This window comes from Herpailurus yagouaroundi, unplaced genomic scaffold (genome assembly GCF_014898765.1).
Source record: "Herpailurus yagouaroundi ecotype Mexico unplaced genomic scaffold, PumYag 162, whole genome shotgun sequence".
NCBI lineage: Eukaryota > Metazoa > Chordata > Mammalia > Carnivora > Felidae > Herpailurus > Herpailurus yagouaroundi.
The window spans coordinates 781,036-786,934 of NW_024412403.1; the positions used below are offsets into that span (position 1 = coordinate 781,036).

General features: G+C 49.4%; 1 long non-coding RNA gene across 1 annotated transcript; it reads left to right on the forward strand.

The window, feature by feature from the left end:
* Window positions 1-1,570: 1,570 nt before the first annotated feature.
* On the forward strand, window positions 1,571-4,112 carry LOC121036527 (uncharacterized). The gene is made up of 2 exons (XR_005793363.1): window positions 1,571-1,700; window positions 3,837-4,112. It is a non-coding gene; the product is annotated as an uncharacterized LOC121036527 (long non-coding RNA).
* The last annotated feature ends 1,787 nt before the right edge of the window (window positions 4,113-5,899 follow it).

Genomic DNA, 5,899 nt, shown 5'->3' on the forward strand with positions numbered 1-5,899 from the left:
AGACCAATGACAAGTTGAGAACAAACACTTGGAAGGTGTCACTAAGGGCTACCTATTTAATATGTACAGTTTCAGGAAATGGAGAAGAAAAAAACAAGAACAATTGAACAGATGGCAAGGGCCACAAATATGCCTCTTCTCAGAACAAATGAATCTCAACATATAAATAAGTGCTTAGCATCATTTGTAGTAAAAGAAATCAAATCTGTGCACTGAAATACTGGTTCTCAGCCATCAGATTAGTAAAACCCCAGAGGCTTGACAGGCGATTTCATTGGTGAGACTGAAGGGAGCATCAGTGTACTTGTTGGCCATCCTGTGGAGGGATTGGCTGGGTCTAACAAAGTTACAGATGTGTTTCCCTTGGTCTGTTCTAAAGATGCACACATGTGCAAGAACAGGAAATGACACATGCATGGAGTTTTCTTTGCAGCCTTGGGATTGGAAACTGCCCAAATGTCTTTTTTGCGCGATACTGTTTGAACCCATGGCAGACCCAGGAGATGGAAAACCCAATCACTGCAAGTTAGGAAGAATGAGCTAGAGTACCCTCCAGCTTGTGTTGTTAAATGAGGACATGGAGTGCAGCTCTGTGAATACAGGGCACTTCCTTTTGTATGGAAATGTGTTGCAAAAAGAAACCCTGAAAGAACTAACTAGAAACCAATGAAAATGGGTGCCTGCAGGGTGCCTTGACCTTTGACTTTTGAGCCAGGTCAGTATTTTACGTATTTGAACAATTAAATTAAAAAGAAAATATTTTTGATATTGAAAAGAAGCTGAGGAAAGATGGCAGAGTTTATTGATAGTAGAACCCCACACAGGAAAAAAATCATTTCAAGTACTTTGAGAACACAGTAGCTTTTCCATCCACTATTGGTGCCATACAGGATGGAGAAGTCCAGAAGCAAGCCCTACCCTTCCATCAGAGTTTAGGAGGAAAAACAACTTGTAGAAGATAACTTTGGAAAATTGTGGAAATTTAAATATGGCCCAGGCATTAGATGATATAGAGGCTATTTTTAGCTTGGTATTATATTTTGAATTTGATTCAGCAACAGTATTACGCCTAATGTAGAAAGCAGTTCTTATTTTTTTAGAGATGAATACTGAAGTATTTATGTGTGAAATGTCATAATGTCTGTAATTTCAAATGTCTCAGCAGTGGGGTCGTTAAAGCAAGAATGGCAGATGTAAGATCGACGAAGCTAGAAAATGGGTTCAGCGATGGTCATTGCTCTGCTCTCCCTACTCTACTCTGTGTTTGAGATATTTCATAAGTGAAAATAAAAATGATGGCAATAAATGAATAAGCAGGATCCACTTGGGACAAGGGGTTGGGGTGGGGGCATTTAAGCTGGGCCTTGGGCATGAAGAAGTCAGTGTTGAGAGAACAAGGGTCTGGGTCTGGGTCTGCAGGAGCAGGAGTGGGGTCACAGGCCATGAACACAGTCTCCTGACCACTCATTTTTGCCATCTTTCCTTATGTCGAAAAAGTATTCCCACAAAAAACGAATAACCTATCATGGAGGCCTATTCTCATAAGAGGCCATCCTTCTCTGCAGGCCAAGTTTGAGCTCATCCTCCTACATGAACCGGATGCGTGCCTGTTCTGCCAGCAGCTTCTCTGGAAACGGGGACGGATGTCTCAGACACAGAGCAGCTGCTGCTCTCAGCCCCGAGGAGAAGAGGGAAATTGCGTATGCCTCTTCTCTGTCCCAAAGAAGAGTCTTAGGGACCCGTTGCCCCCTCTCAGCCCATCCACGGGGCTGAGACCTGGTCGAGGGCGGGCCCTTCGTGTTCTTTCGGCTAAATACTGTCTGAAGAATCCAAAGTGTTTAGAAGCCAAAGTGATATAATCCATGTTCAGGATTATAAACTTTATTTTTTTTATTTTTATTTTTTTTTAAATTTTTCAATGTTTATCTATCTTTGGGACAGAGAGAGACAGAGCATGAACGGGGGAGGAGCAGAGAGAGAGGGAGACACAGAATCGGAAACAGGCTCCAGGCTCCGAGCCATCAGCCCAGAGCCTGACGCGGGGCTCGAACTCGCAGACCGCGAGATCGTGACCTGGATGAAGTCGGATGCTTAACCGACTGCGTCACCCAGGCACCCCTAAACTTTATTTTTATAAACATATCAATTCATCACTCACTGACCCCAGCAACATTCTGGACTCTCCAGTGGATTTTCACAGGCTCACCCAGGAAGTTTTTTTTTTAATTTTTTTTAACGCTTATTTATTATTTTTGAGAGAGACAGAGACGGAATGCGAGTGGGTTAGGGGGAGAGAGAGAGGGAGACAGTCCAAAGCAGGCTCCGGGCTCCGAGCTGTCAGCACAGAGCCTGATGCGGGGCTTGAACTCACGAGCCGTGAGATCATGACCCGAGCTGAAGTCGGACGCTCAACCGACTGAGCCACCCGGGCGCCCCTTACTCAGGAGGTTTTGAGAGTGTGTAAGCCCTGACTGTGTGGTCAAGGCAAGGCTGAGAGACAGGCTGCATATCAGTTAGAAAACGTGTGTCCTTTGCGGCTATAACAAATCACCGCAAAACTGATGGCTTCAAATGATGCAAATTGAATCCTTTATGGATCGGGGGGTCAGAAGTCCAAGACCGGCCAGTAGGGCTGGTTCCTTCTGGAGGCTCCAGGGAAGACTCCATTTCTTGCCTTTTCCAGCCTGTACAGGCACCTTCACTCTTTGGCTCCTGGCCCTTGTGGCATCTACAGAGGCAGCAGCATTCAGTCTTCTGGTTCCTACTACTCTTCCCCTCTCCCCCACGCCCATCTCCTCCCTGTGATGACCCTGGGCTCACCTGGGCAATACCCTGTAATCCCCCTGCTGAGGACATGTGTATTGTAAAGGGAGAATGGAAGCATCAGGAGGGCAGGGAAGCCCAAGAGAGGGGGACAGCCCTGCTCGTGGTGCCTGGCAGCTGGGCTCCACATGGAGGGGTGGGCAGCCTCACAGGCCCTGACGGGAGATCTTCGTCCTGGCAGACAGGAAGGGTACACCCAGTGTGGGCTGATGGCCCTAGTTCTAGAAGTGAGGGGTAGGAGAGGAGAGCAGGCGTTTGCGAGGACTAGAGGGTGAGACATACAGACGGGGTGGATAGTTCTAACTAACATGGCTGCATAACAAATTATCACCAACTTAGGCACTTAAAAAAACACAAACAGACCATCTCATGGTTCCTGTGGGTCTGAGGTCTCGGCACAGCTCAGCTGGGTCCTGTTCAGGGTCGTGTGGTAGAACCAAGCTGTTGGCCCATCTCATCTGAGGCTTCGGGACCTCTTTCAGACTAACTAGTTGTGAGCAGGATTCAGTTCCTTGCAGTTGCAGAGGTGGGGTCCCCACTTTGTCACTGCCCACCCTCAGGTTCTAGCTGTGTGGCCCCTCCATGGGCAGTTCATAGGAAAGACAGCAGGAGAAATCTCTCCGACATCTTTTAGGTCTGACCCACCCAGGAGAATCTTCCATTTGATTAACTCAAAGTCAACTGATTTGGGACCTTAGTTACTCTGTAAAATTCTTGGTTAATACAGTGTAACGTGATCCCAGGAGTGATTCACACTCAGGGGAGGGTATGAAGGGTATATACTCCAGAGGTAGATCATCGTGAAGAAATAAATACCATGTTCTATCTACAAAAGGGGGGACGTGGCTGCATTAATCGAGGCACAAAGGGATTTCGCACCCTGGGAGGCTGGACACATGACCACGGGGAGCAAGAAAGGAGAATGTGCGAGCTTTTGGAGCCAATGAAGACACGAAAACCAGGGGTACCAATTCTGCCTTTTCTTTTTCTTTTCTTTTTTTTTTTTTTTTAAGGTTAAAGCATCTGTACCAGGAAATGTGCAGATCTAACACGTACAATCCTAAGGATTTTGAGAAATGCGCCCATGTAATCCACACACCATCAAGATAGACAGCGCTCCCTCTCTCTAAAAAGTCCCCTGTGCCTTGCAGGCCAGTCCTCACACACAGAGGCAATCGCTGCCTGAGTTTTAGCGCCAGTGAGGAGTTTTGCCTGACCTCGAGCATCCTGTGAATGGCTATGCCTGACTTCTTTCACTCAGCGCAACATGTGTGAACCTTACCCATGTTCATTTGCTCCCTTTTTGGTTTTTTTGAGTAGTGTTCATGGCATAGGTGAACCACAGTTTGCTTGTGCATTCTCCTGACGATGGACAGTCGGCTTGCTTCTAGCTTTTGACTCTTATAAGTAAGGTTGTACATTCTCCTACTGGTGTAGAGGTGATGTTTTCATCGCTCTTGGCCGATACTCAGGAGTGGAGGGGTGAGTGGTGTGGTGAGCACATGTATGATTTTAGGAAACCACTGAGGAGATGCTAAGTGGCTGTGTCCTTTCGTGCCGACACCAGCCACACGCGGGCCTCGTGTCCTCCCGACCTTTGGCACAGTCAGGCTAAGTTCAGCCATTCTGATGTGTTGTCAGGGTTCCACTGGTGTTCCCTGAGGAGGCCTTGAGACTCAACTCTAGAGGTGGGCTCTCAGTGTCCAGGGGACCCTAAGTGTCACTGTCTCGGCAGCTGGACAGGCCACACCCTTGGTATCACATGGCAGTCTGTCTCTTTAGAAAGTGGCTGCCAGACCGGCAGATGGGGACTCTGGGCTAGAGACATCCCCCTGGTGGGGCTGGCTCCGAGGGTCTTGGCCAGGGCAGCTCTCTGATTTGTGCTGCCCATGTGCTTCCAAAAGTCTTAGATAGAAAAATATACCTTCCTGCATATCCTTAGCATAGAAAATGCATGATGAAGACCAAATATCAGTTGTAATAGCAAATGTAAATGTGTTTGATTTTTCTATAAACAGCAAGGACTGTCAGAATGGGTGGAAAGATGCCTTTACGGGCCATCTACAAAATGTGCACCTAAAACGATGCGGCTGGAGAGATCAAAAGCGAAGGACATGGAGAGACATCTGACAAATGTGAGTGAAGGAAGCAAGGGTTGCGGGCCTCACGCCGTCCAGGTGGAATTCACCGCCGAGACCCAGGACAGCGAGGCTGTTGGCACTGAGAAGGGAGAGCTGGTCATGGGTGGGCGGTGGTGGTCTGCTGGTGGGGAGCCTCCGGCTCCCCTCACACTTGGAGAGACGGACTATGGGGGTGTCGTGGGGCAAGGCTGGGACAATGGGACCCCCGAGCTGGTGGACAGAGTGTGGGGAGCTTCCTGGGTCAGCAGGTGGGGGCTGGCAGGGAGCCTCCCCGAGCACTCCCTCAGTTCTCCATTCCCTTTTCCTTCGAGGACCACTCTTCCCAGGAGGAGGAGGGAACGGCGCCCAGAGGCTCCTAAAGGGGAGAGTGGCAGGGCTGGGGAGAGGCCTGGGATTGGCCCCCGCAGTTCTGGGTCAGGACAAGTGGAGTGATGACGGAAGGCCGCCCTGGCGGCGTCCGGCACCTCCCCCAAGCCCGTGCCTTGTAGCTCCAACGGTGTGCAGGGGAAGCTCGGGGAGCCGGTGGTAGAGCTGCTGGGCACCGGCTGCTCCTGGCCCAGGAACGGGGATCACTGCCCCCCTTACAATCACGGGGTAGCTGGCTGTGCACTTATGTTTCAAGACTTCATGCCATGATCTAAAACATTGCTTTCGTAAACTTGGAACGGACACAGGCGTGATGGAGCCTGCAGTTTCCTTCATAACCTATTTTTTAAATGTCAGGTTCCCTAATGCGAAGGGGGCTCCTTCTGTTTTCCTCGTGGACGTCGGGAGGCGAGGGGTTAAGAAGTACAGCAGCGAACAAAGCGTGGCCTGATTTCAGACCTGGGTTCTCAGCCGTCGGTTCCAGTTAGAGAGATGATTCAGGGGTTACAGACGCGGTCCTTTCTTAAACACACGCTTCGGCTCTCCCCCTTTCCCTCAGGAGAGGTCTG